This window comes from Aethalodelphis obliquidens, unplaced genomic scaffold (genome assembly GCF_003676395.1).
Source record: "Aethalodelphis obliquidens isolate GAN/ISIS:26980383/991018 unplaced genomic scaffold, ASM367639v1 scaffold16, whole genome shotgun sequence".
Taxonomy (NCBI): Eukaryota; Metazoa; Chordata; class Mammalia; order Artiodactyla; family Delphinidae; genus Aethalodelphis; species Aethalodelphis obliquidens.
The window spans coordinates 27,333,452-27,346,825 of NW_020837960.1; the positions used below are offsets into that span (position 1 = coordinate 27,333,452).

At 45.6% G+C, this 13,374-nt stretch overlaps 1 protein-coding gene across 4 annotated transcripts in view; it reads left to right on the forward strand.

Moving 5' to 3' along the window:
• The window catches only part of KATNAL1 (katanin catalytic subunit A1 like 1), a 111,185-nt gene that overhangs the window by 26,797 nt on the left and 71,014 nt on the right, over positions 1–13,374 (forward strand). The window contains exons 1-2 of one of the 4 annotated variants that reach the window (XM_027116578.1): positions 8,637–8,725; positions 9,361–9,471. The gene's annotated coding sequence lies outside the window, so the exon portion shown is untranslated. Of the gene's footprint in view, positions 1–3,290; positions 8,351–8,636; positions 8,726–8,824; positions 8,899–9,360; positions 9,472–13,374 lie in introns of those variants that run through there. The other 3 variants (XM_027116576.1, XM_027116577.1, XM_027116579.1) reach the window with 3 other exon arrangements.

The following is a 13,374-nucleotide window of genomic DNA, read 5'->3' on the forward strand; positions in this document are numbered from 1 at the left end:
GGGAGACACCCTGAAGCTGAGAACCCAGCTAAATTGTCCCTGGACTTCTGACCCACAGAAATTGCGATAATAAATGTGTGCTATCCTGAGCCCATAAGATTGCGGTGATTCATTATGCAGCAATAGATAATACACTGTCTAATTTATATTTGACTTCCTCTGCCTCCTTGGTTTCAGCCTCATATTCCTGGCCAGCAACACTCATACAGAGACACCCATTTCAAACCCAAATACACCTTCATACTTCCATGCTCATTAGACCAGCAAAATAAAAATGCTGGATAATTCCAAGATATGGTGAAGCAGGAATTCTTTTGCACTTGTGACTGTAAATGGAATAACCACTTTAGGAAATAATGGGCAAAATCTCAGAAAATTGAAGATGAACATGCTTTACCATCCATTATTCTACTTCTTGACATAAGCCCTAAAAGACTTTTATACATATGCACAAGGTAAGATCCAAGAATATTCACTCTACAATCTTTAGTATCAGTGAAGTCCCAGGAGTGGGGTGCTGCAGTAATAAACACTCAAAAATGTGGAAGTGGCTTTGGAACTGGGTGATGGGTAGAGGCTTGAAGAGTTTTGAGGTGCCTGCTAGAAAAAGCCAACATTGCCATGAACAGACCATTAGGGGCGATTCTGACGAGAGCCATAGAGAAAGCCTCAATCCTTTTAAGTAATCCTGAACAGAATGTTGTAGAAATAGAGATGGAAAAAGCCATTCTGATGAAGGCTTAGCTGGAAATGAGGAACATTTTATTGCACAATAGAGGAAAGGCCGTACTTTTTATAAAGTGGCAAAGGACTGAACTGTGTTCATGTTCTAATGTTTTGTGGAAGTTAGAACTTGCAAGCAATGAAGTTGAATATTTAACTGAAGCAGTTTCTAAGCAAAGAGTTGCAGAAGTAGCCTGATTCTTCCTGACTATTTAGGGTAAAATGTGAAAAGAGAGAAATGACTTAAAGATGAAATTGTTACTAACAAAAGGAAACAGAACTTAAAGATTTGTAAAATTCTCAGTGTCCATATTGACAAGAATGAGAAGGGCTCTTTGGGAGAGAACACTAAGGATGTGGCCAAGCGAGCATTCGATAAGGAGGTGGGTAGGGATCCGCCACCTCCATAGAAGCCAGGAGGTCTTCTCCAAGACAACGGAAGAATAACCCTCCCCCCTCAAGGTGATGCAGAGATTGTCAGGGCTGCCACTTGCATCACAGGCCTGTGTTCAGGGCGGGAGAGAGCAGGAGGGGCCGCTGGCGCTCTCAGGAGCTCAGGGATAGCCAGCAGCACTGCTTTGCCTCACATGTCCGCAACCTGCACTCAGGCAGGATGCTCCTCGGCTGCCACAGGTGTGGCTCGGGCAGCAAACTGTGGCAGCATCCATACTGCCCAGAGAGTGTAGGAGCCCCGGGGGCATGGCTGCCTCCAGCTAGGCTTCAAAGGAGGGGACCAACGAGGCATGGAGCCACAGGGGTGGGGCCTGTCTCTGCTTTCTTCTTTCCCATTTCTCCACTTTGGACTGGGAATATCTGTCCTGTGACCATCCTACCACTTTGTATTTTGGAAGCACAGGCTCACAGCTGGGGAATTTGCCTCAGGATAAATCTTACCTTGAGTCTCACCATATCTGATTTAGATGGTATTTGGAGGAGATCTTGGACTTTACACTTTTGAGTTGACATGTGAGTACAACATAAATTTTGGATGGCCAAGGGTGGACTGCTATAGACTGAATGTTTCTGTCCCATCTCCCCAGTTCATAAGCCCAGGGATTACTGCCCTTTTAAAAGAGACTCCAGCGGGCTCCCTCTCCCCATCTGCCATGGGAGGACACAGCAAGAAGACAGCCGTCCATGACTAGAAATCTCACACCGAATCTGCTGGTTCCTAGCTTCCAGAACTGTGAAAAATAAATTTCTGTTGTTTATATGCCGTCCAGTCTATGGTTTTTTGTTACAGCAGCCTGAATGCCTGAAGACATCAGGGTTGAAAACGACCTAAATATCCATCAATAGAAAATGGACGAACTGTATTATATTGTTACAGCAATTAGAATGAATGAAATGGGCTTCCCTGGTGGCGCTAGTGGTTAAGAATACGCCTGCCAGTGCAGGGGACATGGGTTCCAGCCCTGGTCCGGGAGGATCCCACATACCGCAGAGCAGCTAAGCCCGTGTGCCACAACTACTGAGCCTGCGCTCTAGAGCCCACGAGCCACAACCACTGAAGCCCGTGCGCCTAGAGCCCGTGCTCCGCAACAAGAGAAGCCACCGCAATGAGAAACGTGCACCACAACGAAGAGTAGCCCCCACTCGCCGCAACTAGAGAAAGCCCGCGCGCAGCAGCAAAGACCCAACGCAGCCAGAAATAATACACAAATAAATAAAATGAATGAACTAACTTTATGTTTATAAACATGGATCAACCTCAGAAACACAACTTTGAACAGGAAAAGGCAATCTCAAGAAAGCATAGTATAACATTTATATAAAGCTTGAAAACCCATAAAACAATATTATAGAATGCTTACAACATAGAGTAATAGTAAAAAAACATGCATCTGAAAAATAATCAAAATGCAAATCAGGATGTGGTGGGTACCAGGTGTTGTTGTTATGCAACTCTATGCTTTTCATGTATGTTTTACATGTTAAACAAAACAAAACAATACTGAAATGCTTATTGGCCATGAGGCTGTAAATCCTGGCACAGATCAAGAAGACACTTTACAAAACTTGTGTAATTGCTGTCCTACTTCACGTCATTGTAACTTCACTTTCAGAGAGCGGGAACAGGTAAGTTGGGGGGAAAAGGGACAGAGATGAGGTTGAGTAAGGGCTGTTAGAATTCTTTATCACAGCTCTTAGTGAGGGTTTTCTGGAAACATGAAATTTGAGGTGAGATTTGAGAAAGGAAGGTGGCAGCCTGGTGAATACAAGCAGAGAATACCAAGGAGAGATGGGATGATGAACGGTTTGCTTGAGTAGTTAACCATTTAGGAATGATTCATGCAGCCAGTATTTATGACGTTGTAGCATTTATGCACATAAATCACAAAGAAGACCTAAAATGTAGCAGAAAAGCAAGAGCCAGAAAAGGAGATGGAATTGCGCCTCCCAACCCCATCCTTCTCCGTTCTATAGTCACAGTAGAACAGGACACAGGAAACCAGGGGGGAAAAAGGTATTCCAGGAATGGGAGGGTCCCTCTCGAGTGGCTTGTATTTTCTTGCAATGGGAAGGAGGAAGGGGATCCCAGCTGAACTGTTCCGTTTTTCATTCAGACCTGCAATGTTTCATGGCTGGGGTTGCTTGCCACAAGACTGCCTTCTAAGAATAGAAAACCTGATCACAAGCTGCTTTTCCTCTGCGACACGCCACCTACATCGTAACATGCTTCAGTGGCTGAATCAGAAGGTGACGTGCTTTTCAATTCGCTAGAATATATTCTGCTTGTCACAAACGAAGTAACTCTTGCCAACATTTTCGAGTAATGCACATTTGGTTATGTGTCCTTCTACTAAATATAAGGTCCTCCAATAGTTAGGGGAAAGAAGCACTGCGAATGTATTAGCACCTTGCAGAGTATTCACGATGACTTACTGCAGTGCTCAAAGAAATCCCGTGACTCCAGCTGTCACAGGGGACTATGGGTTCATTCATTGAGTTATGTACCCACAACACTCCAGAGTGCTACAAATCCACTTAACGACCTTGAATCCTGAGTTTTCTGTTCATATTTCTAAATCAGCATAAAGAAATACAGAATCACAAGCAAGGAGAATCCCCACAGGCTGCTGCCAAGAGGTTTTCTGTTTATTTTGGCACACATAGGAAATATTCTGAATCCCTAAAATGGGGAGCAGTTCTTTTCATTAGGAATATGTGACTAAGTGAGGCTGGTCTTTAAAGAAAGTCTCACTTCTAACGGAAGCATTGAAGCAGAAGTACAGTTCGTGAATAAAACAGAGCAAAGCCTCATTTTGGCTGGATAAGACAGAAACACAGGTACCAGTTTCTTCATTTCCTTCTATTATCTCCTCCATTACCTTTAAGAAAAGACAGCATCAGAGAGACAAAATTGCTGCCCTGAAAATCTTTTTAATCCTCCCCTTGCATTCACGTTATGAGGCCCCTGGTACCACTTCCTGGCTTTCTGCATCATTAGCTATTTGCTCCCACTTGCCAATGAGGAATACAAGGGTAGCAAGTGAAAAAGCTGAGTGTCCACATTCTGAGAGAGGTCAGATTCCAGACGAAGCTTGGGGTTCAGGCCAAGCTCTGGGAGAACACTGCAGGCTCATTGGCAGTGAGGCTCAGGGGCCAGAGTAGGCCTGGGGTCCAACAGAGACAGCTTCTGTGGAGGAGCTGGGTCTTCGCTTTTTGCAGACCTGAAATGCACAGCACCTCTACCTGTCAGGACGGGTCCCTCGACATGCAGGACACCTGCTTGTTTATTTAAGAACCCCGACTCCTCTAAGGTAGTGTTCTTGGCTCTTTTCCACCGACATTCACAGGAAGAAATATGTTTTACTTCACGATCCATATTGGTCAGGGTCCACCAGTTCAGGATGTATTAAGAAGCTGCAAGTGTCCTGTATAGTACTAGAAGGGGGAGGACCACCAGAGAGGAGGCTGCCCTAAGGAGAAAAGCTAAGGAACCACCAATCAAAAATATGTGTGTCCTTTTTACAGAAAAGGTATTATAAAGATGTTTTGGGGAATATCCGGAAATGCACATCAGAGGAGCTTGAAAGCTAGTGAGGAGAAAAGACAAAAGCCAACGAGTCATCAGTACGTGATCTGTCACGAGGCAGTATGGTTAGTTGTCCGGGGGGTGACACAGGTGGGAAATACTGTGAGTACAGGGCAGGAGAGTAGGATTGTGAGCAGGAACGATCTGGAAAGGTTCCATGTAAAGGCCTGAGTTAGTTTTGATGGAACAGGTAGAATTTAGTGGAGGGGGGAGCATTCCAGGTGAAGAGGACAGTAGAACAGTAGAACAAGCCCCTGCATGCTTGCTGCAGCGCTGGGACCTGGGGGCCAAAACCAGTGAGGGAAATCTAAGTGTTGCCCGGGGCCGAGACGAAGCCTTGTACATGGACAGGCTCTATGGACTGAACGCTGGGAACCATTCCCACGTTTAAGGAGCAGGTAGGAGAGCTGGTGAAGAACGCAGTGATGATGCTTTGAAGAGAACCAAGGTCACGGGGCACAAAGGAGGGAGGTCGGTAAAGTCAAAGGCTACCAAGGCCAGGGGACTGAGGACTGAGGGAAAACTTCTGGCTTTGAACCAGAAGCGCCGAGTCTCTCTCTCTCTTTTTTTTTTTTGGCTGTCTTGTGGCTTGTGGGATCTTAGTTCCCTGACCAGGGATAGAACCCGGGCCACAGCAGTGAAAGCGATGAGTCCTCACCACTGGACCGCCAGGGAATTCCTGCAAAGTCTCTTTAATGAGGGCGGTGGCTCTCCACCATATTGTCTATCTCGGGAGATTAATCTGTTATTACTTTCAGCCCCATCTTTTGAATTTGCACAGTGTGTTTAACTATCACTTCAACTGGTAGAAAGTATCCAGTGAAAACACCCAACTAAAGTTTACAGGCAGTCCCCGTAGTTTCCCAGCCGTCCAGAGCCACGCTGTTTTTTAAGGCTGTGCTTCAGTGGCTCGTGGTCTTCCTGTGCATGACTGCCCTCCTTCAGCTTCCTGCAAAGCAGCTGTTTCCTTTCGCTGCTGTCATCCACTCTCCTCAAGGGGCTTGTCCTGCTGCATGGAGGCTCTGGGATCCCAACTTCAGAAAACAAGGAGGGTTATGCGTTGGGGCCTTGCGTTTGGAGACCTCTTCATGGTTGTAGGCTGCACTGCGACCCCAGCCAGCTGCTTTGCAAGTGCAAGTGACTGTGAACACAGGAAACCAGGTGAAGGACCGATGGATCAGGTGAACCTGTCACCCTGACTAAACGTGTTCAGCTGGGAGCCGATCAGTATCGTCTTCCCCAGGAGTAAAGGAAAATCTATTTATAGCCTTAAAATATATGCACAGTTGTGACCAAATTGCTAGAGGTGACAGGTCCGGGTGTTGCTTCTGTGATTGCTTCATACTCAGGTTTTGTTCTGGATTTTCTTGTTTGAATGCTGTCATTTCTTCTGCACAATATAAGCTGTGACCACGAAGACTTTGGTTTCTTTTCTTTCTCTTGGACATCAGATTCTAGCTACTATCAACTGCTTCCTAGCTTATACTAAATAGTTCTCATAATTGAATCCACTCTGTAGGTAGCCTAAACACATCATGTGCGTAAGCTGCTTACTTATTGAGTAACTATAATGTGGGCTGAATCAAATAGAATATGCAGAAATATTCTGGGGTGAAGACAATTATTTTAATAGCTGGCATTACAGTTTCTCTTGGCAAGGCATTTTTTTGTGTGTAGGAAAATACTTTGATAAACAGTTTAGGAATGGAAGGTGACCCTAAGTATAGATTCGGAGACAGAGATAAGTAAAAGTACTATATAAGGAGAGAAAATAGGAGGGGAGGGATGGGACCACAGAGATGATGGAGTGTGGGAAGCTGCGGTTCATACTAAAAGAGGATGGGGGTCGGTGGATACCAAGGCCGCTGGGATACTGAAGGACTTTTAAGAGCAGGGAATTATAATTTTAGGTTATTTGCATCTTTCATTCAGAACGCTTTGGTTGCTACAAACCTTCAGAAGAGTCTGCTATACGAACAACCAAAAAGAGTCTGCTTTCCACATTGTGTGTCAGCAGGAGAAAAAAGCGTTGCAGGAGGTGAGATGTGAGGCAGTCTAACTATTTAGAGAAAAGAAGAGCTCAGAGCCAGAAGTGACCCTGAAATGGTAAGCCCCCAAGGCATATGCAGTCTTGGAGAGAACACTGGCCTTCCACAAAATCTCTATGGACAAGGTGACCCCGACTGAAAACTGATGACACACAGCAGCTTGCTATTTTCAATCATAAATTCTCAAGAGGCTTTTATTACTAGAAAATGACAGGGTCAGTAATGCCTCCTTCCTCCTCCATTTACTTCAATCTATATGCCTCATTTTCCTCACCTGCACACTCTGGAGACTGGACCTAGAATATGTCTGTGGTCTCTATTAGAGTCTACAGCTCTAATAATAATAGCTGCTATTTTAATGTTCTTTTTTTTGAGGTAAATTTACCTACAGTGAAATGTACAAATCTCAAGTGTAGCACTTCATGAGTTTTGACAAATGCATATACCCTTGGAACCCAAATCTAAGCAAGATATAGAGCTTTTCTATCACTACAGAAAAATTCCCTCTTCAGTCAAACCACACCCTCACCTCCAGGCGCCCACCCTTCTGGCTCTTATCACGATGGATCAAAGAACTAATATTTAAAAGTTACTGTTGAATGCCAGGCTTTGTTTTAGAATGCTTCATCAGCATCAGTGCTTTTATTTCTCACGAGCACTGTGAAATGGCTCTTACCTCCATTTTGCAGATTAAAACGTTGAGCATCAGACCAATTAAGTTGCCCCTGGTTATCAGCCACCCAGTGTAGCAGCAGGGCGTGAACGAAGAAGTGGGTTTTAGACTCACGGCATCTCTGAGACGGGTCATGGCCAGCCCACATACGATTATTTAAGAAATATTATAGATCAATGTTCACGTGAAATCAATGCCATTTACAAATTCTCAAGCCTCCCGAATAATCCTAAAGGCCGCATGCATTACACTTTACTAAATGATTCGTTTCTATCCTACACAGAAAATGGCAGAAAGGAGGTGTGAGCGGTTGCAAATTCGGTTTTACTGGTGAAAAAACTCAAAAGAGGTGACTTAGGTTCCAAACATGCCTCGAGGCAGGGCCCGCGGGGATGCCAGGATAGGCGGCGAGGGAAGGGCTGGACCAGCGACCTTTAAAGAGCCTGGCGCCGCTCCTTCCTCTGACGCCACAGGCATCGTCTCAGAATAGAGCAGGCTCGACGCGCTCACCGAGAGAACGGACACGCGTCCTGCCACGGGGATTGGACGCTGCCGCGCAGGGCTCATCGGCAGCACCGGAGTTCAATTCGTCACCCGTCCCCCTCAATGCCACCGTCTCCCTCCGCTCCTAGGCGCACCCTAGTGCCTCCCTGCCCCGGCACCTGGGTGGGTTCCCAGGCTCCTCCCCAGAGCTGACTTCGAGCCCCACGCCCTACAGGCCCACGGCTGCCATGGCAACCGTACGCCGCCGCCGCCGCCTCTACACGCACGTCGCGAACTAACGGACTCCGCGGCGGCGGCGGCCTATGCCCCACCCCCACCCCACCTGGACCGCAGCAAAACGGTCGGTCGACCTCCGGCACCTAGGTAATGAATCCGAAGGAGACGGGCGCCAGCTACAGAGCCGGTGGTGGGGTATCCGGTTTGACAGCCCCACCCCTGCTCCCGCCGCGGGAGAGGCGGGGGCTGTGCGCGGCGGGGGAGGCAGTGCGTGCCGTGCGGGACGGGGAGGGCCGCGGGCGCGCATGGCATGATGGGGATTGTAGTTCAGCGGCTCCTTGGGCTCGCGGCCTTGGCGGGGCGGCCTGGACGGGAGAACTACAAAGCCCGGCGTCCCCGACAGCTGGGAAAGACCGATAAACTTTGAGCCGAGCGGGGAGAGACAATCTTTCTCTTTGTGTTGAGGGGGGTTCTGGGGTGGTCGAGGAATTGGGTTCTGAGCGCTGGGAAGGGGAAGTGGAGGTGAGACTCGGGCTTTCCGCCCCGCCATTTGGCCCGCCCCGGTTGCAGAACTGGCCCCACCCCGGCCCGGCCACCGCCCCGCGTAGTCTCTGGGAGGAGCGGCCGCCCAGGCTGCAGGGCCTCGGGCCTTCGGCACCTCTCCCCCTCAGGTTGCTGCCTCTCGGTGCAGAACCGTATGTATGGCACACGTTTGATGGGAGACCCGAAAAACTATATTTTAACAGGCGTTTCTCCTTTTCCCTGATTCCCTCCTTTATTTCTAGGTATTTGATCAGATTTGTTCTGAAGTAGTTAGGAGGTGTTTGCATTAATTAAACCCATTGATTAATAATTACTCAAAGGGCATTAATGTTTAAAGGTTAAGTGTAGAAGTAGAGAAAAGATACCATGCTGTTATATGGTAGTATCTGACATTTTTACCGTTTTGCGTTTTGCATTTTGCATTTTATTTATTGAGGGTCAAGATCCACCCCTGCCTACTAGCCTGAACACTGCCGACACATATTTTGATTCTATTTGAAACCTCAGTTCAACTTTAAATCACTAATGTTTTTGAAATACAGACTTGTCTTTTTATTTCATTTTTTTTAGCAGTGGGTAGTAATAATTATTTTATTTTTTATAACATTTTTCAGAATTTCTCAGGACCATTTTTCAGAATGAAAAGCGCCGTGTTGTTTCTTTCTTTCTTTTTCTTAATGCTCTGGAATACACCTTAGCACCTGAAGTTTGCTCAGGCCCTGGCGGTAAGGAAGCTGACACAGATTTAGAAAACCTGCCTTGTCTACCCTTTAACATTTTTCGATAGGTAGAATACCATCCTAGAAATTTGGCATTTTACAGTGGTATGTTGGGAAATTATTGATGTATTGTGGGCTTATTTTGTGTGTGTATGTTTTAAAACAAGAAAACATCATAAGGCCACTATAAAATTCCTTTTATTTCCATTAAATGAAGTTGGCCTCTGTAAACTATACTAAAAGTAGCAGTTTCATAGGAGGAGATAAAAAGTAGGTTTAGTAAGACCACTAGAAAAAAATCAAGACCTTACGGTATACAGTATAAGGATTTGAAATACCTTATTTATTCATTCAAGATTTGTTAAGGACCTATTATGTGCCAGGCAATAGATGCCAGGTGGTGGGAATTGAGAGATGATAGAATATAGTCTGTGTCCTGCGTGGGCACACATTCGTGTCATCACAGTAGTGTGGGAGAGAGGTGCAAGTTGCTGTGAGCCTCGAGTAGGAATACGTGGTAATATCACAGTGACGTGTATTGAATACTTACTTTGTGGGAGGTACTCTGGCGTATTTTGCATGCAATCCCACTGCTGTTATCTAGAGATGAGGAAACAGCCTTAGAGACCTTGCCCAAAGGCATAGCTGATAAGATGTGAACCTGGGATTTCAACCCAAGTGGGTCTAGCTCATCTCAGTCATGATCTCAACCACTCATGCCGTTCTCCACACCCTTTGGAAGAAAGATCCTGACTCTGTCTAGGGAGATTAGGAGAAGCCTCCAGAATGATGTGACATTTGACTTGTGTTAGGAAAGTTGCTTAAGCTTTTACTGGAGAGAGGCTGAGGAGAGTCATTCTAGGCAAATGGCATTACAAAAGCAAAGGAAAAATTGGAGTGCTTTGTGTTTGCGGAACCCTAGGTCATTCTGATGACTAAATCCCAGAATACTTGCAATGTAGTGGGAGAGACCAGGTCTCGAAGTACTTGGTACCATGACAAAGCGTTTAGAATTTTTTCCTCAACATGGGGTGACTGTTGAAGAATTTCTGATGGAGTAGTGCCATTTATTGGGTTTGGATTTTAGAAAGACCTCCGGCTCCAGTGTGGAGAATGGATCCAGGAGAGAGGTGATAGGAAAACCAGTTTTAGGGGGGAAAAAAAAAAGTCCAGTAAGGAAAAGAGCCTAAAGTAAGCAGTCGGAGTTATGGGAAGAGATGGATTGCAGGAGTATTTAAGAGGTAAAATTGATATGACTTGATAAGAGTTTGGATGTTGGGGGCTAGAAAGATTTGGAATCCTAAGACAAATGATTCTTAGTTTTCTGGCTAGGATGACTGATGGGATATTGAAACCACTGATTGAGACGAGGAGGAGCAGGTTTTTATCGGGGGCAAAAGATAAAGATAAATCGGTTTACTTTTGAGTATTTGTTCAAGGTTCCTTGATATTCAGGGAAGGAGGCATTTGTATCCAGAGTTCTGGACAGAGCTCAGAGGTAGAGGTTTACGTGTAGATAAGTAGTTACAGGAGAGAATGGACCAGCTCACATAGGAGGAATGTGTAGCTATGAAAAAAGAAGAGGTTTGGATGTGGATCTCTTGAGAAACAGCAGCATTTACAGGGGAGTTGAGTTTCTGGGGAGAGGGAGGTGTGTTTGAAAGGAAGTGGGAGCCCACAGATGAGGCTGAGAGGTCAGGAGGCAGAGAGCAAGGAGGAGAACCGCAGAAAGCATCATAACAAATGACGAAGGAGAGGAAAGCAGGAAGCAGGGAGGGAGTGGTCCAGGTGCCTCGGAGAGGGTGAGAAAGGCAAAGATTGAAATGTGTCCAGTGGATGTGGTGACTGCACATCATTTCTAAACTTTGCAAAAATGAAGAAGAGGAATCTGGGCACAGGCTACTTGAAAAGAGTTTCCGTATTAATACATACACAAAAGTAAACAGAATAATGAGCCCCGTGTAGCCATCACCTAGCTTGGAGAATGAACACATGACCAATTTTGTTTCGTCTATAATCTCTGCCCACATTTGGATAATTTTATTTATTTCTTTTTAAATTAATTTTTATTTTTGGCTGCATTGGATGTTCGTTGCTGCGCACGGGCTTTCTCTAGTTGCAGTGAGCAGGGGCTCCTCTTCGTTGTGGTGTGTAGGCTTCTCATTGCGGTGGCTTCTCTTGTTGCGGAGCACGGGCTCTAGGCGCGCGGGCTTCAGTAGTTGTGGCTCGCGGGCTCAGTAGTTGTGGTGTGCGGGCTTAGTTGCTCTGCGGCACGTGGGAATCTTCCTGGACCAGGGATTGAACGGTGTCCCCTGCATTGGCAGGCGGATTCTTAACCACTGCACCACCAGGGAAGTCCCATGGATTATTTTAAAGCTAGACTCAGGTATCATATCTTTTTATCTGTAATTATTTCATTATGTATCTTTGAAAGTTAAGGATTCTTTAAAAAAAAAATAGAACTGTAGTATTGCCTACTTAAAAAATTCAACAGTACTTCCTTAACATTAAAATTTCCAGTCACACTTCTTTTTAAAGAAGCTTGACTGTGAAGAAAAAGAGTTGAGGCAAACTAAAAGAGGTTTATAGGTTTTTTTTTTAAAGATTGATGACAAGCTATTAAGGAAAGAGCCAATAAAGAGGAAATGTGTGACAATGTAGGCGACGAAGAGCGAGGAGAGAGCTGATCGAGATCCCTGAGAAAGTAGGAAAGGATGGGATGAGCAGGGTGGAAGAATTAGGCTAGAATGAATTTGGTACGTTTCATAAGCAGCAGCTAAGTTCTAGCTGTGTTACTAGGCAGCATGCTAGTGTTGATACGAGGGGAGATGCTCTGAAAAAGGAAGAGATGCGAATAGATACAGGTATTTATAGGTTGGGTGGTAAAAGGTGAGAGTTCAAAGCTTATGGCCCCTAAGAGGTGGATAGAAGTAAACGTCAATTGATGAGAGATGAGATTGGGGTTAGGAAAGGAGAATAGTGGAGATTTGAAATAGCCACTATGGAACCTGAGCTAGGACAAGTAAGAATTGTTTCATTGATTAGATGACAGCAAAACACCAGGCGGTGCAATTTTTTTTTCCTTATAATTTGATTGGTTTACTAAGGGGAAGCTTAAAATAGTGAGGAAACCAATATCCTAATGTGTTCTGAAGAGAAGAGAATTCAGGCCAAGAACTTATGATTGGACCATTCCTCGATAACTTTAGATTTATTCATTTAAACTGATAATTGCTGTCTATTTGTATAAATGTCGCACTAAAACTAGAAAGACCCTTACAGATCTTTTGGATCAATACTTTAGTTTCTCAACATATACAGTGGTATTCTTTTACAGAGAACATTTCTCCAAGGATCATTTCCTGAGTGTGGTGCAGTGGGAGGGGTCAGATAGATCTGTTGTCCACTTCTGGAACTACAGCTTATTTTCCATGTGATCATGCGCATGTTTCCAGACCTGCGCCCCACTCAAAAAAGATGTTAATGCTATCTATAAGATTTTTGGGAAGATTAGACAGTTTAACGGAGGTAAACCTGAAGTGCTCCGTAACCGGAGGCCTTTCTCTCCCCCTTCTCCCCCTTCCTTACCAACAACATGGCAGGATTCTCAGTTCTCTTTGACAAAAGGCCATGTTCTGTGACTTTACTTGACCACATTAAGCAGGTAGATCAGGTAGTAGTTACATTACAAAATGATAATTTGATCTATATAAAAAGATTCATCGGGTTTCCCTGGTGGCGCAGTGGTTGAGAGTCCGCCTGCCGATGCAGGGGACGCGGGTTCGTGCCCCGGTCCGGGAAGATCCCACATGCCGCGGAGCGGCTGGGCCCGTGAGCCGTGGCCGCTGAGCCTGCGCGTCCGGAGCCTGTGCTCTGCAACGGGAGAGGCCACAACAGTGAGAGGCCCGC